The sequence below is a fragment of the Hemiscyllium ocellatum genome, chromosome 5 (genome assembly GCF_020745735.1).
Source record: "Hemiscyllium ocellatum isolate sHemOce1 chromosome 5, sHemOce1.pat.X.cur, whole genome shotgun sequence".
In the NCBI taxonomy this organism is placed as follows: domain Eukaryota; kingdom Metazoa; phylum Chordata; class Chondrichthyes; order Orectolobiformes; family Hemiscylliidae; genus Hemiscyllium; species Hemiscyllium ocellatum.
The window spans coordinates 137,177,411-137,201,598 of NC_083405.1; the positions used below are offsets into that span (position 1 = coordinate 137,177,411).

General features: G+C 44.1%; 1 protein-coding gene across 1 annotated transcript in view; it reads left to right on the forward strand.

Moving 5' to 3' along the window:
* LOC132815889 (diacylglycerol O-acyltransferase 1-like) overlaps positions 1-24,188 on the forward strand; it is a 112,027-nt gene that overhangs the window by 26,332 nt on the left and 61,507 nt on the right. The gene's annotated exons all lie outside the window — the stretch shown is intronic.

A 24,188-nucleotide genomic window follows, 5' to 3' on the forward strand; every position in this document is an offset into this window, starting at 1 on the left:
GATATCCCAGAGGACTGTACGCACATTGTTTTTTGTCCTTATTTACCTCAATGGGTACTATTTTTATTACTATTTTGTGTTCTGTTGTAGTGATTGCTAAGCAGTGACGTGCAAACTAAGCCAAGTTCCCTTTGTGCTGCACAGCTGTGCTATGCTGCAAGCTCGCTGATACATTCACTTCTAGTTTCTTCAGCTGCAGGTGTGGGCGAACCTCAGGGCACTGTAAAATTTAGTGGTCTTGGGCTGGGGAAGAAAGTGACTGACTGGATAAACTACAGGGGATGTGAAAACGAAGTATCATACTCTTCGGTAAAGCAGGGTTCAGGGTTACTAAGAACATGGTGCTGGAAGGGCAATGCCATAAGCTGTGACTGAATGCTTATGGGTGACTTCAATTTCCCCAATATTGACTGGAACCTCCTTAGTGCAGATGGTTTGGACGGAGTCGTTTTTGTCAGGTGTGTTCAGGAGGGTTTCCTTACTCAGTCTGTAGACAGGCTGACGAGGGGAGAGGCCATTTTGGATTTGGTGCTCAGCAATGAGCCAGGACGGGTAGTAGATCTCGCGATGGGGGATCACTTTGGTGACAGTGATCACAACTGCCTCACATTTACCACAGCCTTGGAGAGGGAAAGGAGCAGTTACCAAGGGAAAATATTTAATTGAGGAAAAGGAAATTATGACACTATCAGACAGGAGTTGGGAAGTACAGATTGGGAGCAATTGTTCCACAGAGAGAGCACAACAGACATGTGGAGACATTTGTTTGTTTAAGGAGCAGTTGTTGGGAGTGATGCACAAATTTGTTCCTCTGAGACAGGCAAGAAGGGGTAAGGTTACGGATGATGAGAACTTCTCTTCAAAAGGAAGAAGGCAGCTTAGGTAAGGTGGATGAAGCAAGGATCTAGCACAGATTAGATTAGACTTACAGTGTGGAAACGCCCTTTGGCCCAACAAGTCCACACCGACCCGCCGAAGTGCAACCCACCCATACCCCTACATTTACCCCTTACCTAACACTACGGGCAATTTAGCATGGCCAATTCACCTGACCCGCACATCTTTGGACTGTGGGAGGAAACCGGAGCACCCGGAGGAAACCCACGCAGACACGGGGAGAACGTGCAAACTCCACACAATCTGTCGCCCGAGTCGGGAATTGAACCCGGGTCTCAGGCGCTGTGAGGCAGCAGTGCTAACCACTGTGCCACCGTGCCGCCCACAGCTTTAGAAGATTACAGGCTTGCTAGAAAGGAGCTCAGAAATGGACTGAGGAGAGCCAGGAGGGAGCACAAAGGCTTGGCAGGAAGGATTAGGGAGAACCCAAAGGCATTTTACTCATATGTGAGGAATAAGAGAATGATCAGGGAGAAGGTAGGGCTGGTCAGGGATAGCATTAAGAACTTGTGTGTGGAGTCTGAGCAGATAGGGGAAGCCCTAAATGTTATTTGCTTTGGTTTTCACTAAGGAAAGGGACCTGGTTGCGAATGAGAACTTTGAGGAGCTAGGATACAGGCTTGAACAGATCAAGGTTGAAGTTGATGTGCTGGAAACTTTGGCAAACATGAAGGTTGATAAGTCCCCAGGGCCAGACCAGATTTATCCCAGGCTGCCCCGGGAAGCGAGAAAGGAGGTTGTTAAGCTGCTGGCGAAGATCTTTGCTCCCTCGTTCTCTGCGGGAGTCGTACCGGAGGATTGGAGGGAGGCGAATATTGTTCCTCTTTTCAAGAAGGGTAATAGGGAAATCCCTGGCAATTACAGATGGAGGTTGGAGGGGTGGGTTAGTAAATTTGCCGATGGCACAAAGGTTGGAGGTGCCGTTGATAGCATCGAGGGCTATTGCAGGCTGCAGTGAGACATAGACAGAATACAGCGCTGGGCTGAGAAATGGCAGATGGAGTTCAACCTGGATAAATGTGAAGTGATGCATTTTGGAAGGTCGAACTCAAATGCTGAATATAGGATTAAAGACAGGATTCTTGGCAGTGTGGAGGAACAGAGGGATCTGGGTGTACAAGTACATAAATCCCTCAAAGTTGCCGCACAAGTGGGTAGGGTTGTTAAGAAAGCATATGGTGTTTTGGCTTTCATTAATGGGGGATCAAGTTTAAGAGCCGTGAGGTTTTGCTGCAGCTCTACATGTCCCTGGTGAGACCACACTTGGAATATTGTGTCCAGTTCTGGTCGCCCTACTGTAGGAAAGATACAGAGGCTTTGGAGATGGTGTAAAGAAGGTTTACCAGGATGCTGCCTGGACTGGAGGGTTTGTCTTATGAAGAAAGGTTGACTAAGCTGGGGCTTTTCTCATTGGAGAGAAGGAGGAGGAAGAGAGGAGAGCTGATCGAGGTGTGCAAGGTAATGAGGCATGGATAGAGTCAATAGGATTGACTGACACCAGGGATCATAGTTTTAAGATATTAGGAGGAAGGTATAGAGGAGACATCAGAGGTGGTTCTTTACACAGTTGTGAATGTATGGAATGCATTGCCAGTGGTGGTGGAAGCAGAGTCATTAGGGACACTTAAGCGACTGCTAGACACATGGACAGCAGTGAGTTGAGGGGTGTGTAGGTTAAGTTATTTTAGTTTGGATTAGGAATAATCCGCGGCACAACATTGTGGGCTGAAGGGCCTGTACTTTTCTATGTTCTCTGAACGCATTTTATACCTGAGGACGAGTACACCTTGTTGTCTTACAACTGGCTGAACCTCTGGAAGGATTGGGGAAAAATCCCAGTGGGGATTACATTGTAGATGATATCCAGCACAACAAGAGGCCATTTTAACCAATGACCTCATTTGAGTCTCCTCCTTTCTTTGTTATCTATTGTAACCATCTAGTCCCTTCTCCTTGACATTGGTTAGGCCACTTTTGAAATATTCCATTCAATTCTGGTCTCCCTGCTATAGGAAGGACGTTCTGAAACGTGAATGGGTGCAGGAAAAATGTACAAGGATGCTGCCGGGGTTGGGAGGGTTTGAGCTATTGGGAGAAGCTGAACAGGCTGGGGCTGTTTTCCCTGGAACATTGGAGGTTGAGGGGTGACCTTATAGACGTTTATAAAATGAAGGGCATTGATAGGATGAATAGCCAAGGTCTCTTCCTCAGGGTAGGGGAGTCTAGACTAGAGGGCAGAGGTTTAAGGTGAGAGGGGGAAGATGTAAAAGGGACCTACGGAGCAATTTTTTCACACAAAGGGTGGTGTGTGTGGGGAATAACCTGTCAGAGGAAGTGGTGGAGGCTGGTACGATTACAACATTTAAAAGGTTGATGGGCCGATGAATTTAGAGGGTTTAGAGGGATATGGGCCAATTGCTGACAAATGGGACTAGATTAATTTAGAATATCTGGTCGTCATAGAAAAGTTGGGCCAAAGGGTCTGTTTCCATGCTGTACAGTTCTGACTCTGTGGGATATTCCAGCCTCTCTCTAGTCTCATCTATGGTATTCGTTTGATTCAATGTCTGTGATAGCAAGTTCCACATTCTCTCCAAATTGGGCAAAGAGGTTCCTCCAGAATTCATTATGTATTTCAAAGATTCCCTAATCAATCTGACATGAAGTTTGTGAGAAGATTTGTAGCTCGGGTGCTCGTTGTTGTGGTTCTGTTTGCCGAGCTGGGAGTTTTTATTACAAATGTTTCGTCCCCTTTCTAGGTGATATCCTCAGTGCTTGGGAGCCTCCTGTGAAGCGCTTCTGTGCTGATTCCTCCGGCATTTAAACTGGTTTGAATCTGCCGCTTGTGGTTGTCAGTCGCTGTCCACTGCAGTGGCCAGTATATAGGGTCTAGGTCGATGTGTCTGTTGATAGAATCTGTGGATGAGTGCCATGCCTCTAGGAATTCCCTGGCTGTTCTCTGTTTGGCTTGCCCTATAATAGTGGTGTTGTCCCAATCGAATTCATGTTGTTTGTCATCTGAGTGTATGGCACCTAAGGCTACAATCTGACATGAATTTAATGTTTGCGGACTTTACCTGGTACTCCGCTAACTTATTGCCTGATAAGCAAGCAACAATTTATTTTATTGAGAGATTCAAATGAAGGTCCAAGGCCCATGGTGCAGAATGTTGTCAAGAATAGAGAAAATAACAACTTGCATTTTAAAAAGCACTTTTTCACATAATCAGGATAGTGTGGATTGTTCGGGGACTGATGATTTTTTTTTGCGTTTTCGGTATTGGCAGACAACTGTGACAACTTGCTATAGACAAGTAAAAAGAATGTCCTTTAATTTGTTGGTTCGAGGATGTTTATTGGCCAGTACACACAGCCCAGCCGCGTTCATCCAGTAATGACCATTAGGGAAGGAAATCTGCTATCCTTGCTTGATGTGGCAGCAATGTTATTGGCTGTTAACTACCATCTAGAAAATTGTGGATAGGCATGAAGTAGTGGTCGAGCCTATAATGCCAGCGTCCCATGACCAAACAAAATAAAGACACCAGCTGTGACACCAAGTGAAGAAAATGACCAGGAGCTACTAAACTGAGAGCAGAAGGTGATGCTGAACGAGGAACATCTACGATACATGAAGGAAAGGAAGCAGATCTACTGGCAAATGAAAGTCAGGAGCCAACAAAAAACAAATGCGGCCTAACGAACAGATGGTGTATAGAAAGAGCACAGGAACTTCAGCAACTTGCTGACAGGCATGATTACAAACATTCACAGTAGCAGCAATATTACCAGCCTTCCTGTATGTCAGATACATGGGTAATATACATCAAGCACCTCCAATCCCTTGAGAAATATCCTTACCAATGTCTCTGCTTAATCCAGCAAATGCACTGGGTCCTTTCTCAGGCCAACAAGCCCATTATCCAGGCCCAGGTGATGGTCAATGGGCTGTGTTGAATTGGCCAGGCTGCCTGATGCAAGACTTCCTAAATGAGGTCTCCACTGTAAGCTTTGTCATGACAAGCAGGGTGTGGAAGAAACACTTTTAAGATATCTTCATAACCTCCTGAAACAACGTGATGTTCCTAACAACTGGTGGGAATCTCTAGCCTGAGAGCATCCAATTTGAGAAAGAAGCATCAAGAAGGAGCCTACTATTTCAGTTATCTCTGACAGGCTTAAATGGAGACGAGGCCTAAACATTGGCTGCAGTGTGCTCCGGCCTCTTACAACAGAGTGAAAGAGAGTCCTCCTTGAAACTAATGGACAGTCTGCAAAGAAGACAGACTATGTAAATATGGATTTCAAATACAGGTAAATGAAACACAGCCCAGAAACAGACTTCAAATCAATTCTCTATTTAAACCCAAATTCACCTACTGTAAGTATAGTTATGAAAGCAGTGAATGCGTAAAATGCTGTATTCAGGGTTTTATTTCCTTCTGACAGTGATAAATTATCCCTGGGGGCATGGTTCTGTTATGAGGCTGCACATGTGGATTGAAATGTGATACAGAGGTGTGTCAGGTCAGGCATTACTGATGCCTATAATAACTGTTTCATTAGCTAATTGAGTGAAATGGAGCATATAAGCCAAGCTCACAATGGAGTTAATTCTGTTCTGGGATTATTGTTTTGTAAACCAGCAATTTTCTATGGTTTTTGAAATCGACACCACTTGTGAATGCTTTTAAAGTTCAATGGGATAAAGCTATGTGAAAAATTCAGTGAGCGGCCTTCTGTCTGAATCTGAAGATTGTGCCTTTAAAACATACTTTAGGACATGAGCGTGCAATTTAGACTCTCTCTTTCCAGTACTGAGTGGAATCAGTGTCTCTGTCCTTGAGCTACAGCCTTAAACTGATGCTCAAGCTGCTGGTTGAGATTAATGTCGAAGGTGCTACAGGGCCTTGGATTGAATAGCAGAGTGTACTCTGATTTCCGAGTCAATCTTCCCTCAGGTAGCACTTAGAGTAAATTAACAGGTCATGTTCTTTCGTGAAGCCTCTGAGAAACTGCTGCATACCAAATCGCTGTTACATTCACCCTCCAAAGACCCTCAATTTCCAGGTGATTCTTCAGGTATAATACCAGCTGTGCTCTGACTGTACCTAGCTCCATTTTGTCAGCACCCTCCTGAATTATGCCACTGTTAAATTGTCAGGCTATATTATCCAAAATGTATATGATGAGCAGAAAATGCCTTTTGTTAAATATAGGGAAAACAGAAGCCATTGTTTACTACCGTCAAACATGCTCTCATTGAGTCACTGAGCAGACTAAATGACCCAAATCACTACCTCTGCTTCTAAATTTTACGGTCTTGTGTAAGAGCCCACGTGTATTTTCATTTGTTTTTGGGACTGTAGCGTGAAATGGAAGTCAGGTGACTGCTATAACCAGAACACAGCAGTTTTGGAATTTGAAAATCGTTTTGTGTTGTTGAGCTGTGCTTTTCGCAAGTAGGGAAGGGGGCGAATTTCTCCCTCACTTTCTCACTCAAACCGGTCACAAAAACCATGAGGAAAAAAAGTTCCCACCTTCTTATCAGGTCTTTGATCTTTTGGAACTTTGTTAACTCTATTTTTTCACCTGTCGGACATGTGGTAAAGGATTTGTACTTTGTCTTTATCGTGATTGCTTTGTGGGGGGATTTAATGAAAATGGAGCATCCCAAATAACTAACTTGGATGATATAAAATTTACAGCTTTGCTTAAATTACGCAAGTGTGATATCTTCAGTGTTAAAAACACCTAATCAAAGCTGTTGCATAGAAACAGGAACAGGCAATTCACCGAGTTAATGGCTGATCTGTGACTTAGTTGCATCTGCCTGCATTTGGCCCACATACCTTCAGACCTTGGCTGAACAAAAGTGTATCTGTCTCAGATTTAATATTAACAACTGTCTCTTAGGGAAGAAAGTTCCAAACCCTTTCCACCCTTTGTGTGCAGAAGTGCTTCCGAACATCACTCCTGAATGGTCTAGCCCTAAAATACATGAAAGGACTGTTTTTTAAAAAATTTCCTTTTACCACTGCATCACCTCCAGAGTGGAAAGAGTTAATAGGGAGAACTTAATTCTCCTTATCCCGCACACAGTATTTCTTTATATATCAACAATTCCCTGCCCCAATAAAAATCCCTTTCCCAGCTAAAGTGGGTGGACTGCAGACATGCTCGGTGATTATATCCAGCTCGGTGAACTGGTTTGACTTTCCACTTTCCCCCATTCAATTACCCCGTGGGAAACTCTGATTATCATTGATGGTGTCCCATAGTTACGTGGCTAAGATTGCCTCAGTTGCTCAGGGATTGTGACCACAGGCCCATGTTCAAAATGCCAGAGCTGTCCTTGTAACATTGTAGGAATTTTAAAAGTTCTTCTGTATAACAGAAAGCAGGCTGATCTGGAGTTTGATGTGTTACCTTGGCAACAGTTTGGCTCATTGCGTATCTGATCTAAAGGGATGATTTTCTTCTGAGAAGCTTTGTAGGATTTGAAAGTATTTCTCTCAAGTTAAAATCTGAGCATAAATGCAGGATATGGGTAGTTTGAAATTACATCTCACACGATGTGAATTCTGTTCCTAAACACGTCTGCTGCATTTAACTGGTGATTCATGCTTTGGGGATTGAGCTTTTACATTGTGATTTGAATAGTTAGGCCAAATCTGGTTGAACGTATTCTTAGACTTTCTCCCTCTGGCCTCCAACAGCACTGCCCAGTTCAAATAGTCCTTTTGCAATTTTGCAATATTGGTCTCACTAATGAGGTGGGGAAATAAATATGCTTTTGTCATGGTGTACTGGATATTCTTCCCAAGTTGCCTGCAGTGTCTAGGAAGTCATTCTTCCAATTTTGGCACGTTCCGATCTTCTGGAGAGTTGGTGAGCCTAAACTAGTGCGAAGAAAGTACAGTCCAAAGTATCTTTACCTTTGTACTCTGCGTCAGAAGAGTGATGATTCAGCCAAAATTACTTTTATTTGGCAATAGGCTTGTACATATCTGTAAAGAGTCGAGTATGTGTCGGGTGCTGGAGGAAATAGGTGGAATCTTTAATGAGTATTTCCCATCGTTATTCACCAAGGCGAAGGACTTGGGTGATGGTTAGATTAGGGATGGGTATGTTAATATTCTAGGGCATGTCGATATTAATAAGGGAGAGGTGCTGTGTGTCTGGAGAGGCAGTTAGGTGAATGGGTCCCCAGGAAATGCTGGGATTTATCCCAGGATATTGAAGGAGGCAAGGGAGGAGGTTGCTGAAGTCTTGACAGAGATCTTTGCATCCTCTTTAGCCACAGGTGAGGTCTGGGAGGACTGGAGAATAGCCAATGTCATTCTCTTGTTTAAGAAGGACAACAGGCATAATCTAGAAAATAATAGAGTGAGCCTTACGCCAATGGTAGAGAAATTATTGGAGAAGACTTAGGGACCGGGTTTACTTGCATTTGGAAAATAATGCATTTATGAGGGATAGTCAGCATGACTTAATACAAGGGAGGTGTTGTCTCGCAAATGTGTTTGAAGCTTATGAGAAAGTGACAAAGATGACTGAGGGCAGTGGATGTAGTCTACGTGGACTTCATTAAAGCATTTGACAAGATCCCTCATGGTAGGTTGGTCCAGAGGATTCAATCATGTGGAGTCCAAAGTGAGTTAATAAATTAGATACAAAGTTGACTTGGTCAGAGACAGTGGGTAGCTGTGGAGGGGTGTTCCTCTGATTGGAGGTCTGTAACCAGTGGTGTTCCACAAGGTTCAGTGCTCGGACCTCTGTTCGTAATATATATATATGATGTCTCATTAAGTTTTGAGATAAATTTGATGGAGTTGTGGGTAGTGAGGAAGATTTTCAAAGGATATAGCTGGGTATAGATCAGGTGAAAGGTTGGGCAGACAAATGGCAGATGGAATTTAATCTGGTCAAATGTGAGGTGATGCATTTTGGGAGACCAAATGCAAGGGGAAAGTATACAGTAAATGTCAGGACCCTTAGCATTAATATACAGAGATCTTGAGGTGCAAGGCTATATCTCCTTCAAAGTGGCAACACAAGTGGGTAAGATGTTAAAGGTGGTGTAAATCATGCTAGTCTTCATCAGTGGGGGCATTGAGGATAAAAGTTGCAGCGATATAAAGCTACATAGTTTGGCCATATTGGAGTATTGTGTGCAACTCTGGTCCCCACACCGTAGCAAGGATGTGGAGGCTTTGCAGAAGGTATGAAAGAGGTTTACCGCGAAGTTGGAGTGTGTTAGCTATAAGGAGAGGTTGGACAAATTTGGATTGTTTTTGCTAGAGTGTCGGAGGCTGAGGGAGCAACCTGATACAAGTATTTAAAATCCTGAGTGGCATGGATAGGGAGGGTAGTGTGGGTCTTTTTCCCAGGGTAGACATGCTAAATAGTAGAGGACATAGATTTAAGGTGAGAGGGGGAAGAGTTTCAAGGAGATGCTGCTATACAGAAGTTGCCTGGAACACACTGCCAGGGTGGGGAGGTGGTTGAAGCAGATATGATAGCAACATTCTAGAGGCATTTGGGCAGACACACGAACAGGCAGGAAATAGAGGGATATGGTCCATATACAGACAGATGGGATTAGTTTAGGATGGCATCTTAATCAGTGCAAATACTGTGGACCAAATACTGTTTCTTTGCAGAACTGTTCTCTGTTCTGGGTGTGACAATGCTTTGGGTGTGACTTTTTTTTTAAAAAATGATCCAGTTGTTATCAAAGTTGATGCCTCTGATAAATTTCTGGCTAAGTTCTTCCCACTTTAAAAGTTAAATGAAGATTGGAGAGCAGAAAACGCAAAGTTGTCCCTGATTCAAGGATAGATGGGTAAAAACTGCTGCGTTAGCACTGTCAGGTAAATATAGTTTGTGTGCTCCTATTAAGTTTTATGGTGGAAAGGATTGCCTTTTATGGCTTTAGATTAAAGAGCAAAATACATTATATTCTTAAATTTTCATATTTGCAGTAACTCCAACCTGACTCTGGGTGTGCTTTTTAAATTAGATTAGATTAGCTTAGATTACTTAGTGTGGAAACAGGCCCTTCGGCCCAACAAGTCCACACCGACCCGCCGAAGCGCAACCCACCCATACCCCTACATTTACCCCTTTACCTAACACTACGGGCAATTTAGCATGGCCAATTCACCTAACCTGCACATCTTTTGGACTGTGGGAGGAAACCGGAGCACCCGGAGGAAACCCACGCAGCCACGGGGAGAACGTGCAAACTCCACACAGTCAGTCGCCTGAGTGGGGAATTGAACCCGGGTCTCAGTAAGCTGTCACAACGAGTAAGTTGTGACAGCTTACTTTGGGTGAGGCATTAAACTGAGGCCACCTCTCTCTCCTCTCAGGTGAAAGCTAGGGATCCCACAGCGCTTTGTGACTAAGGCCAGGGAGTTCTCTGTGGTTCTTTGACCAATTTGTAAACCTCCAACAGCATTTAAAACTGTCTAGTCTTAAATAAAGATATAAAATTCTGAAAAAATCTCCACTGGTTTCTCCACCTCTGTTGAGATAAATTAATATCACACATTAATGATGTTTTGTCAGAACTGATGACTAATGTCACAGGTAAATAAACTTTTGTTTTTCTCTGCGGTGATGCAGCCAGAGCTGCTATGTATTTGAGTATTTTGTGTTTGCTGTATCTTCAATCACATTGAAATGGGGTGATGGTGCAACTGCCCCCCATTGGTGTGTACCTGGGACATGGCGTCCATACTCAGTCTGCCCATCGGCACACATACGGTGTAGTTGGCAGCTTCATTTTGGTGCACCCGTTGTCTGAATCCTTACCACCTGACTGTGTGTTTTTGCTGATCGCCGCCACCTTGCTTGATCCCCTCGTTACCTCATATGCCACCTTGCTCGCCAAGCCCCCACCCTGGCCCAACCCAACATACCCATCGCTGTCTGGCAAACCAACCTCCTCAGCTGCTTTAACACACGCTTTGTTTGCTGCTCCAATTACTGCTAAACACAAGATAAATAAAACGTGTACCTTAATTTATGTAGAAGGTTTAAAGAAGTTGCATTTTCCGCATTGCGTTTGGTTCAACTTCAGATGTCTTTCGATGTAGGCCATGTTACTGACTGTGATGCCATGGGCTCTGCATGCATGAGCAGTGAGTGCACCCCCAGCTCCTTCTGATTATTTGACCTACTCTTTTCATCCACCTGTTTGGAGATGTCATTACACACCTTGGGGCAGGTGGGACTTGAACCCATGCCTCCTGGTCTAGGGGTACTACCACTGTTCCACAAGAGGGCCCACCAAGCTCAATCTCGTTTTTAACATCATTTGGGTTCCTAATCACCCAGCTCAGATGTCAGTGCACACCTTTGGAGCAGGTGGGACTTGAACTTGAGTATCTCAGCTCAGGACTAGAGAGAGCCCACCAAGCTCCATCACCTTATGATTTTATTTCAGAATCCCAGCACCTGCAGTATTTTTGCTTTTATATAAACTGATCACACAGATAAGGTGCTGTCTTACCTGCTGGGCTTTTCCAGCTTCATATCTATTGACATAGAGGTTATGCTAGTTCTGGTTACAATAACAGGTAACAACTACAGCACTTATGTACACAGTTAAAGGATGTGTTCAACTGAGTGTAGAAGATCTATCCAGAGATGCTACCTGGATTAGAGTATTTTAGCTGAGAGGAAAGATTGGATTAGCTTTGAAAGCCAGGATGAAAGAGGATTTAACAAGTATACAAACTGCTGAAATCAAGCTCGCTTGTAAATAGTTTTAACTAGTATAATATTGTTTGCTAAGTGGAGCTTGTAGGCAGTGTTTGAACTATTTTGGGAGTAGGTCACACATATTGGCACAATAATGACTATGCAAGTTTCGAGTATTGCTTGAATTGCAGGAACACCTACTTCCTCTCTTTAATTTCTCACTTCCCTCTATTAACTCCATTACCTTCATTTGCAATAAATGAGCAGTCAGTCTCTGGACTTTGCTGTGTACTTGTGACTAAAAGATGTCTCTGCAGTCAGTGATAACTATTCTGGAGAAGCGAAGGGAGAGTTGTGCAAAGTGAAAGGTTTTCCCTTCCACCCACTCCTCCACACCCCTCCTGCTTCTAACCTTTACTCTAAAATGTCTGCTGAAAGCTTACAGTACTGTAGCATCCAAGTTTTTTTTTAATTTAGTTTAGCCCTTGGAGCAACTTTGTGGCTGAGAAAGTGTTGATAGCTGGGTTTGCCGGTAATTACTTCTGCCTCTTGGTTTGAAGAGCTGGTTTAAACGTTTCACAGTGCAGTAAATAAGATGCAACTTGTTCTGTACCACCAGACCATCTGGAAGCCTGTCCGAAACCACGTTTGCTTTAGTATTACCTAGCCATCTCCAGCACTCTCTTCATTTGTTCATTCAATGTGATGTCTCTGCAAGAACTCTCATCAGCATCTTTACTGACTTAATAGTTACTTCAGGAAAGTGTGGATGCAGGACATCAGAAACCAGATTTACAAGGGTGTTGCCAGGGTTGAGGATTTGAGCTGTAGGGAGAGGTTGAATAGACTGGGGCTGTTTTCCTCGGAGCATTGGAGGCTGAGGGGTGGCCTAGAGGTTTAAAAAATTGAGGGGCATGGATAGGATAAATAGACAAAGTCTTTTCCTTAGGGTGGGGGAGTCCAGAGCTAGAGGGCATAGGTTTAGGGTGAGAGGGGAGAGATATAAAAGAGACCTAAGGGGCAACTTTTTCACTCAGGGTGGTACGTGTATGGAATGAGCTGCCAGAGGATGTGGTGGAGGCTGGTACAATTACAGCATTTAAGAGGCATCTGGATAGGTATATGAATAGGAAGGGTTTGGAGGGATATGGGCCGGGTGCTGGCAGAAGGGACTAGATTGGGTTGGGATATCTGGTCGGCATGGATGGGTTGGACCAAAGGATCTGTTTCCATGCTGTACATCGCTATGATTCTAAAAACCCGAATTGCTGGAGAAACTGAGCAATTCTGGCAGCATCTGTGGAGGAAAAACTGTTACTGTTTCGGGTCCAGTGACCCTTAAGAACTGATGATAGCTAGGCCTTCTGGTATGGCATAGTGTGGTGACCTCCTCCCATAGTGGTGTAAGGATAGGGTGACCTTCTGGCCTCCCCCAGTAGGAGCTGTCCAGCATGGCATCTCGCCAGCATGGGTGCGGAGCCAGGGCCCAGTGCAGACTGGAAACTAGGTGCCAGCATGTACTCTTTCCTGTAATGCTGGACATTTTATTTCTGTGGGAGAAAGTGAGGACTGCAGATGCTGGAGATCAGAGCTGAAAAATGTGTTGCTGGAAAAGCGCAGCAGGTCAGGCTTATGCCCGAAATGTCGATTCTCCAGCTCCTTGGATGCTGCCTGACCTGCTGCACTTTTCCAGCAACACATTTTTCAGCATTTTATTTCTGTGTTGTCTAACTTTGTGTAGGAAAAGAAGCTGTGCCTAGGAACTTCTGTGTCTAAGTCAATGCTGTAATTGGCAATGTAAAAGCTTTTCCCTATATTCATTTGAGTATGTGTGGCTCTATTCTATTCTATTCTGCCTTGCCATGACATGACATCCCACAAGTGGACTGCAGCGGTTCAAGAAGGCAGCTCAGCACTACCACCTCAAAGACAACAAGGGATGGGCATTAAATGCTGGCACAGTCAGCAACACCCACATTCCACAAACGAATAAAGCAAAATATTATTAGGAAAAGGTTGCTATTTAATGCCAAGGGGTGAGAGCGGGAGGGGTTTATGGGGATAGGAGCAGTAAACAATAGGTGGAAGTGGAGCCCAAAGTGAGAGGGAAAACAGTGGACAAAGGAGTGGGTGAAGGTCAACCTGGGAGTATGACTAGCTGCTCATGTATCCGACCCTGACTTTGTAATTCCTCCTGCCAGCAAGGGTGGTGCTGTTGTTGCCTGACGTACTGAGTTCTCAGCCCACTCTCCGATACCTCCTCCCGGACCATGACCCGTTGCTGTCAGAACTGCTGAGTTTTTACAGCAATTTCTGTAATAGTTAATTTTTGGCTCATAAGTGGTAAATCTGCTTCTAATTTTGATCAAGTTTTGGTTTCTACTGTATTGTCTGACTGGTTTGTATGTTATTGCAAATCTAAATTCGTGGCGGCACAGTGGTTAGCACTGCTGTCTCAGCGCCTGAGACCCGGGTTCAATTCCCGACTCAGGCGACTGACTGTGTGGAGTTTGCACGTTCTCCCCGTGTCTGTGTGGGTTTCCTCCGGATGCTCCGGTTTCCTCCCACAGTCCAAAGATGTGCAGGTCAGGTGAATTGGCCATGCTAAATTGCCCGTAGTGTTAGGTAAAGGGATAAATGTATGGGAATGGGTAGGTTGCGCTTCAGCGGGTCGGTGTGGACTTGTTGGGCCGAAGGGCCTGTTTCCACACTGTCAGTAATCTAATCTAATCTAAAGCTAGATAGCCTGAAGAAAGATTTAAGCAGCATGAGGAAACCTTCTATGGAGTTAGTGGTTAGGATCTGGAATGCACTGCCTGTGTGTGTGGAGGAGGGTAATGCAATCATTGCTTCTGAAAGACTATGGAGGGCTCTTGTGGCTTGTGTCCATACCTCTGAAACAGGAGGCCAGAGTTCAATCTCACCTGCTCCAGAAATGTGTAATAACCCCTCTGAATGGATTGCTTAGAATATATCTATCTAAACGGCAATTGGATAATTAACTGAGCTGAAGAGAAAAACACTAAGCGAGTGGGATTAGCCAACTACAGTTAGTGTTACACAGCATGGAATCAACAGGTTGAAAAGCCTTTTTTTGTATGCTTTTCCCAATCTGTGAATTTGCACTATACAGTTCTTGTTAGACAGACGTATAATAGCAAAACTTTTTCATTTTGTGAATTCTACCAGAGCAGCAAATGCATAGGACAGTAGACTTCAAATTACTGAGTCTCTGATTCAGACATGTTTCAGCAAACTTTCGTTACTATCTTAGGTATGCAGTATATTTTCATTCCATCGTAACTATGTCAAAATTCTTATCTCCGCAGCATCAGAATAAAGGCTAAAAGATTCAGGCTGTGTGGGCCTCTGCTGCCATTACCTCATTGTGAAGAGAAATAGATCATTATAGCTTTTCCAGAGTTTAACACTTCCCCATTTCAAATGGTTGGGGGGGGGGGCAATAAAAGAATCTGAAAGCTTGGTGAGTAGCTCACTTTTTGTGATGATTCCATCATCACTTTTGCTGTTTCCAAATGGGAGGAAGCAGTCTTGGTGATGGCGAAGGGAGAGGACTGACAGCTGAACTCGGGCCTTTGTCGCCAGGTCGAAAAGCGCGGTGCTGAGAGAGCACAGCAGGTCAGGCAGCATCTGAGAAGAGGCAGAATCGGCATTTTAGGCATAAGCCCTTCAACAGGAATTCATTCCTGTTGAAGGGCTTATGCCCGAAATGTCGACTTTCCTGCTGCTCAGATGCTGCCTGAGCTACTGTGCTTTCTCAGCACCGCGCTTTTCGACTCTGACTCTTCAGCATCTGCACTCCTCACTTTCTCCTTTTGTCACTGAGGGGCAACATATTAATGAGAGCGAGGAGAGGACCAGAACTTGAGGTAAGGGTGCAGGGATGAAAAACCGAGTGCACTGCTGGATAAACCTCAACTACAGTTTGGTAAGTAAGAATTGAAATCAAGCAAGACAGATTTTTGGTTTTTTTTTAAGATTAGATTAGATTACTTAGTGTGGAAACAGGCCCTTTGGCCCAACAAGTCCACACCAACCCGCCGAAGCGCAACCCACCCATACCCCTACACTTACCCCTTACCTAACACTACGGGCAATTTAGCATGGCCAATTCACCTGACCCGCACATCTTTGGACAGTGGGAGGAAACCGGAGCACCCGGAGGAAACCCACGCAGACACGGGGAGAACGTGCAAACTCCACACAGTCAGCCGTCTGAGTCGGGAATTGAACCCGGGTCTTGGGTGCTGTGAGGCAGCAGTGCTAACCACTGTGCCACCGTGCCGCCCACTGAACAGAGCTTTGAGCATTGTTGCGAAAGATGCATTTTGTTGAAGCTCTTTGGCCCAACTATCCCTTGGCAGCGAACTTTCAATCATGGTTTAACGGATGCATTTTCTATGGCAATACCTCCACCAGTCAAAATCCACTTGCCAACCAATCAGACTTTCTTCTCTCGGTATAAATGTTGATTTTCCCTCATCGTTATTTCTTGTGATTGGTCCTGGTTATGAAAGACAAAAAAAACTGCAAATGTCTTCAGCAATACTGAAAAGCAGTGTATTGCTTCAAAGTATGATATCAGTTATACCACAGTCATCCTACACACAGGAAGATCTGCAAACACACAGTGACCAATTCAGCCTGTATTCTGTTGAAGGAGAGAAAGATGGTGAACATACTGGGGGAATTCCCTGCTCGTATTTGTAAAATGCCTTGGGAGTTTTAAAACAGAAGTCAGCCAGCTGAAAGACACAGACAGGTGTAATGTAGGCTTTCACTGTGATTTTGTTTTGTGTTTTGAGCTGGTTTAGATGAGTAGATGTAGTCTACACCCTTCTCCGATGGATCTGGATTGGCACAGCCTATTTTAGCAGCTGAATTGTGGTAACACTTCCTGGGGGGGATTCTCAGCATGTTGTCTACTGCCTCAGAAGCTGAAAAAATAGCGTGCTGCTAAGCGATGCTATACAGATTGAGGGCTTGTCAGAATAAAAGGATGAGATAAAGAAAAGGGCGCATCCACTAACTACACCATTTTCATGTAGAGGTATAATACATAACACCTTGCATCCAACAGTGATGATTCGTGATGTTAATCAGGGGATAAAAATTAGCCGGGACATTAGGAGAACTTTCCTGTTCTTTGAAACAGGACTCTTGGAACCCTTTGCATCCACCTTATTTAAATGGGGCTTGTAATAAAGTCTTATCTGTAGCAGCATCCCTTCAGTATTAAGACAGTGTCATCTTAACTTGTCATCTCATCTTGAAAGAGTTTTGAATCCCGACCCTTCAGACTCGGATGAAAGTACCACCAGGAGCTGCTTCATGGTGACTTGATTCACTTCTGGCAAGGTTCAGGCTGCACCAGACTGTTCATAAACATGGTCTGCAGTTTGGCCCTGCGCTGAGCATCCAACCTTTACCAGTCTCTCTGTCTGCCTCGGCTCCTCTGACATCTTTATCAATGCCTTTGTTGGCTCTAGACTTGAATGTTGATTCTATTGCACTCCTGTAAATGTGAGCTCTTCCCAATCTGCACGTGTTAGATAGCTTTCTTGTTTAAATTCATCCCTTCAAAATATAATGCCGTTATGTAGTAATGTAGGCTTTGATTTTTACTGAGATATCACGTTAACTTGGACTGAAATGGGATCGCTTACAAGCTACCACAGTGTTCCTGCCTGTATCGGAATCTCTTTCACTTCTCGTACTATTTTGACCTTTTGATCCCTACATTCTGTGCAAACCGTTAATAGTTCATGGTATGTCAAAGGCACATAGTATAATGCAATAGAGTCATAGAGATGTACAGCACAGAAACAAACCCTTCGGTCCAACCCGTCCATGCCGACCAGATATCCCAATTCAATCTAGTCCCACCTGCCAGCACCCGGCCCGTATCCCTCCAAACCCTTCCTATTCATATACCCATCCAAATGCCTTTTAAATGCTGTCATTGTACCAGCCTCCACCACATCCTCTGGCAGCTCATTCCATATGCGTACCACCCTCTGTGTGAAAAAGTTGACCCTTAGGTCTCTTTTATATCTTTCTCCTCTCACCCTAAAGCAATGCCCTCTAGTTCTGGATTCCCCAACCTCAGGGAAAATACTTTGCCTATTTACCCTATCCATGCCCCTCATAATTTTGTAAATCTCTGTAAGGTCACCCCTCAGCCTCCGACACTCCAGGGAATACAGCCCCAGCCTGTTCAGCCTCTCCCTGTAGCTCAAATTCTCCAACTCTGGCAACATCCTTGTAAATCTTTTCTGAACCCTTTCAAGTTTCACAACATCTTTCCGATAGGAAGGAGACCATTGCAATTTGACAAAATCCTTGGCCCTAAGTATTTACTGCTTTGATTGTACTAACCTCTGAAGCTGATTGCATCATTTTACTACAATAAGTACGGGTGACGAGGGTAACACAATCCAGATAGTCTCAGGGTGATGCTTACACACACTGCCACCCTCCTTATCAGTGAAAATCTTTAGCCCAAGTTTCATTACACAATGCATATCATATTCAGCAGTGAGTCAGCATCCAAGGAACAGGAGAATCGACGTTTCGGGCATAAGCCCTACTTCTATATTGATTCTCCTGTTCCTTGGATGCTGCCTGACCTGCTGTGCTTTTCCAGCAACACATTTTCAGCTCTGATCTGCAGTCCTCACTTTCTCCTCCCATATGCAGCAGTGACTTGGAGGTGCTGGTGTTAGACTGGGGTGGGCAAAGTTAAAAATCACAACACCAGGTTATAGTCCGACACGTTTATTTGGAAGCATTAGCTATCAGAGCGCCACGTGATACAGGAGCAGTGCTCTGAAAGCTAGTACTTCCAAAAAAAACACCTGTTGGACTATTATCTGGTATTGAGATTTTTCTTTTAATATACTCAGCAGAGAATTGTTCTTCCTCATTGTGTGCTGATCTCTCAATAATCCAAGTCACTGAAGTAGTCTGAACTTGTTCCCTTAAACTATGTCCTACTTACGCATTACCATTCGTTATGGAATTTGATCAACATTGGCTCCAGGCCCAGAAGCACCTTTAAAATTCCCATTCTTGGTTTCCAAACCCCTCTCTGCCCTATTTTGTAACTTCTAATCCTACACCCTTCCCGTGGAATTCTGACCTCGTGCATTTTTCATATCCTGTACCTTCAGCTATCTTCCAGGATCACTTCCCTGAATACATCAACTCCCCTCTCCCTGATTACCAAGATTGTAGAGACTTGGGAATTAAGTGCATTGAATACCATTAAAGAGTAGTCCAGGATGATGCATCTAAATAAATCAGTTGGAATTTTTATTGAATGATGGAGCTGGGTGAAGGGCTTGAATGGTCTATCTTAGCTTCTATTTCTTATACAGTTGTGCACAGCTTTTGGGGGTTGATTAGCCCAGTTGGCTGGACAGATAGTTTGTGAGCTGAAAATGTGTTGCTGGAAAAGCGTAGCAGGTCAGGCAGCATCCAAGGAACAGGAGATTCGACGTTTCGGGCATAAGCCCTTCTTCAGGAAGTTTGTGAACCAAAGTGATACTAACAACGCAGGTTCAATTCCCACATCAGCTGAGATCCCATACCAATATCACCCCCTACCTGAGGCATAATGACCCTCTGTTGCAATCACCAGCAGTCATCTCGCTGTGGTCCTCTGGAACGATGGTGATTTTACCTTTTTTTAACTTTTCCATTCTCCTTTTAAGTTGCTACTTTAAATCTAGCTTTTTGACCATGTTTTTGGTCAATGCATTGTCACATTTTTACGTCTTAAAATTACTCATTGAATGTGAGTGCCTGCAATTCTTTACATTTTCCATTAGTTGGGTGGCACTCAATGTCCCAAATATGGCCCACTTAATTACCTCACATCCTGTGGACATTAGGATCCGACAAAGAAATGTGAAGTCAAGTATAGCCAGAGCAATCCTCAAGCATGCCCTGTGACATTTCCTGATGAAGGACTTATGCCCAAAACGTCGAATTTCCTATTCCTTGGATGCTGCCTGACCTGCTGCGCTTTTCCAGCAACACATTTTCAGCTCTGATACTCCAGCATCTGCAGACCTCACTTTCTCCCTGTGACTTTTCCACCAAGCTGCCTGACATATTGAAAGCAGCTTTTAAACTTGTCCCTATTGTGATTTTCTATGACAACTCTTATTTATTGAAGGAGAAAGTGAGGTCTGCAGATGCTTGAGTATCAGAGCTGAAAATGTGTTGCTGGAAAAGCGCAGCAGGTCAGGCAGCATCCAAGGAGCAGGAGAATAGACGTTTCGGGCATTCCTGAAGAAGGGCTTATTCCTGAAACGTCGAATCTCCTGTTCCTTGGATGCTGCCTGACCTGCTGCGCTTTTCTAGCAACACGTTTTCAGCTTATTTATTGAAGGTCAGACTTTCTCCCATGATATTGGCATTAATCTAGTCCAGTAGCCTGAGGGATAAGTGTTACCATTAAGATTTGATGCTGAAGTGCTTGAATATTTTAATTACAGTTGGTGAATTCTGAACCTGTAATTACTGCAATGAATTGTTAAGTTTTAAAATGTTGGCGGTCTTGGTTTGTGGTAGTATTTGGATACTAATTTTAATCCAGTTTTGCTTTTAATTAATTTCAGTGCTGCTGGGTTCGTTTTGTGTTGAAATTATTAATGTCCCAGAATACTAATTGCAGAATATTTATATAAGGTCACCCCCCTCTGCCACCTTTGTATCTCCTCTTCAGTAAACACTGCCATTGATTAGATTTGTGTATTTTGGGAGGTTGGCTTTCCCTGATCATGAGATTAACAGCTGAAAATGTGTTGCTGGTTAAAGCACAGCAGGTCAGGCAGCATCCAAGGAATAGGAAATTCGACGTTTCGGGCATAAGCCCTTCATCAGGAATGAGGAGAGTGTGCCAGGCAGGCTAAGATAAAAGGTAGGGAGGAGGGACTTGGGGGAGGGGCGATGGAGATGTGATAGGTGGAAGGAGGTCAAGGTGAGGGTGATAGGCCGGAGTGGGGTGGGGGCGGAGAGGTTTGCAGTGAGAGAGAGACTCACTGAAATCCTTGTAGAGGGAGGAAGAGAGCTTCTTCAAGGAAGGCACAACGTTGTTTTAGTCTTGGACTCATTTGCTCTAAATCACTCAACAATGGTGGATTTGGCATAGATATGTCCTTCGTAACTCTGTCAACCCTGTTTAGAGGCAAGTGATACTTTTGTCACTTTATAATCTATCTTTGCAAAAAGAAAAGAAAATCCACTGCTATTCTCAGTTTTATCTTTATTCCTTAGTAGAGAAACAGGAGGCTGGAAGAACACAGAGCCAGGCAACGTCAGGAGGCGGAGAACTCAACATTTTGGGTCTAACCTTTCAGGATTAGATGTGGGGGTAGGGGGAGCTACAGATAAGGTGGGCGTTGGGGGGTGGGGTGGGGAGGAGTAGCGGCATGCTGCGGTAGTGTTAGGTGAACACAGGTGGTGGGTAGGACCTGGTTGGTCGATGGGAGGGATGAATCAGATTGGTCAATGGAGTGGAAGGGAGGAGCTGGGGCTGGGTTGGGTGGGAAGGTTGTTTGAAATTGGAGAACTCGACGTTGAGTCATCCAGGCTGTACGCTGCCCAGGCTGGAGATAAGCTTGTTTATTCCTTGGATTTTATTGCCCTTTGTTCTAATCGTGTTCGGGGAGGGGCAAAGAAATGTGTTTCTCTGCCAGGTGGTAAGAAGTTCATTTCTCACGAATGATTGTCTCTCTCTCTAACAGTGTCTTTGTTACATTCTAATAGAATTACCATCACTGAGTCCCTCCTCCTCAACATCTCAAGGGGTTACCCTCAACCAGAGATGCATTGCAGACATACTGGTGTTGTCGATATGAACCAGTCAGAAGCTAGAAATGCTGCTCTCAACAATTTACCGTCTGTCTCTCCAAAGAGTGCCCAACCTGTATGAGGCATAGGTCAGGTGCAGTGTAATGGCATATTCACCACTCGCCTTGGCCCCAATGCCACCTGAGCTCACAATTATCTATGCCCAGGAGGCATTGGTACCCATCCATTGCCTTAAATGTTTGCTCCCTCTGCCACCAGTGCACACAGTGGCAGCAGTGCCCACTAGATACACTGCAGGGACTCTGCTTCCTCAGTAACATCTCCCAAACCCCCAATCTCTCTTGATCATAGAAAGGGTAGTAATTGTATGAAAACACCATCCACCAGTTCCCTTCAAGTCTGATGCCATCTTGTCTTGGAATTATAGTGCTATTCCTTCACTATGTGATGATTCAAACATCTGCAGGGCTCCAGCAATGTTGTGAGTTTACCTATGCCTCAGAGATTTCAAAAGGCTCTTCATTACTACTTCCTAAAGTTAGGGGGAGGCAATAGGCGTTGGCCTTGAAAGCAGCACTCAAATTCAATTAGCAAATGAAATTTTCAGCAGTTATGTTGGTGAGTCCGTTGACATTTAGAATATCACAACAAGCTGGTGCATTGAAAAATGTGTCCATAAAGCTTTTGGATTGTCATGAGAGCTCCAATTGTTCACTCTTGTTATTTTTAGGGAAGGAATAAAAGTCTAACCGTGTGACCAGCTGGCGCGTGCTTGACTCAGCCACTCCGAAATGACGTTGCACACTGCTCGGTTGCTTCCAACTCTGGTCAACCAGGGTCAGGGAGTTTAGGCTATTCGCAGGGCTGCCATCCACATTCAAAATATCTCTCTGAAACACTCACTGCTCCATCATGATGGAGGCCAAAAAAATGAGAAGGATAGAATTCGCAAATACAGAGGAGTCTGTTTAAGGCTGATGGTAGGGAAGCGTTTAGAAATAATCTGGTTTTTAAAAAAGCAGTCATTTGATTCAGCAATAAAGGAGAGTCAGCTCAGGTTTATTAGGAGTAAGTGGTCTTTGAATGAATGAATTGAGCATACCGAACAGAAAAAGGATGAAGTCAGAGTAAGTGATGTTGTTTATATCAGTTTTAAAAAGGCGTTTGATAGCTATTTTAAATCAAACTGTTCAAACATCTCCAGAGCATATAGGATCTGGACCTTCTGGTTTAGAGATAGGGATGCTACCACTGTACCATTAGAGCCTTTTTAATAGGTATCTCAGCCAACCTGCTTCCACTTGTGATGAGACCTCTCTGGAGGAGGTGGCACTTGAATCGGGCCCTTTGACCCAAGTGGAGAACTGCTATTACTGCACCATGAGCCGAGGAGAGGATTTGATAAACTTCCCGATATTAGACTTCTCAACAAAGTTGGAGCCCTTAAGATAAACGGAGAAGTACCAGCATCTAAAAGGATAGAAAATGTCCATCTGTCTCTCAATAGACAGTCAGTCTTTTAGACTGAACAGAAGTCTGCATAGAGCATCGCAGTACTGAATGACTGCTGTGGAGGAGTGGGGAAAGTGTACAATTTTGGAATTTGTAGGCGACATGAAACTTTATTACAATGTTTCGCACTGTTTACTAGTTTTCAAGAGGACATAGACGTATGACAAAATGGGCAGACATGGCAAACTAAATTTGATGTACGAAACTGGAAGGTGATGCAATTTGGCAGGAATACTGAGACACCATATAAATTAAATGACACATTATCAAAGAGGGTGCAAGAGCAGAGACATTTGGGGATGTTTATGTACACACCCTTGAAGGTGACAGGACAAGTTTAAAAAAGCAGTTAATAAAATACAAGGTGCTGTGCTTCATAAATAGACTGCAGAAGTTGGGAAGTTATGCAAAATATCAGCTGGCATGATGTATCTCACTCCTAACACTGTATTCAGGAAGGATGCCAAGGCTTTGGAGGGATTACTTAAGAGATTTACTAGAGGAGTTCTAAGCATTACGGTTGCAGATAGATTTGGAAGTGGTGAGCACTGCTGCCTCAAAAAGACAGGTCCCTGATGCTGATTCCACTCTCTCTGTCCATGTGGAGTTTGCACATTCTCCCCGTGTCTCTACGTGTTTTTTCCCCACAATCCAAAGATGTGCAGGTGAGGTGGATTGGCCATGGGAAATGCAGGTACAAGGAATACAATAAGGGTCTGGGTGGGATGACTCGATAGGCCGAATGGCCTGTTGCCACACAATAAGGATTCTATGATTCTAACTGGATTGTTGCTCCTAAAACCGAGCAGGCTGAGGGGAGATCTGGAAGAGATACTTTAATACCATGAAGGATATCAGCAGTATACTCAATGGGTTCAATTTTTGACTTGAAAGTATTGGGAGAAAATATTGTTGGGATGCCGCGGATGAGCAGGGAAGGGGGGCTGACTTTGCAATTTCTGGCGTGAAGCCAAAAGGCTTCCAATGTTGAGCCAGGGTTCTCATGTGGGATGAGACTAGCCTGCCTCAGATTATAAGAGTCACAGGGTATAAATTCCTACTAACTTGGCATATGTGATATAATCTAACACAATTTGAGCTCTCTCCAAATTTAAATTTAGGATGTTACCATTCTAACATCACAACCTCTGAGCTAAATGTGGCAGGATTATAAATGAAGGCTTAGAAAAAAAGCTGGCACAGAAAGCATCGCCGACTTGTTT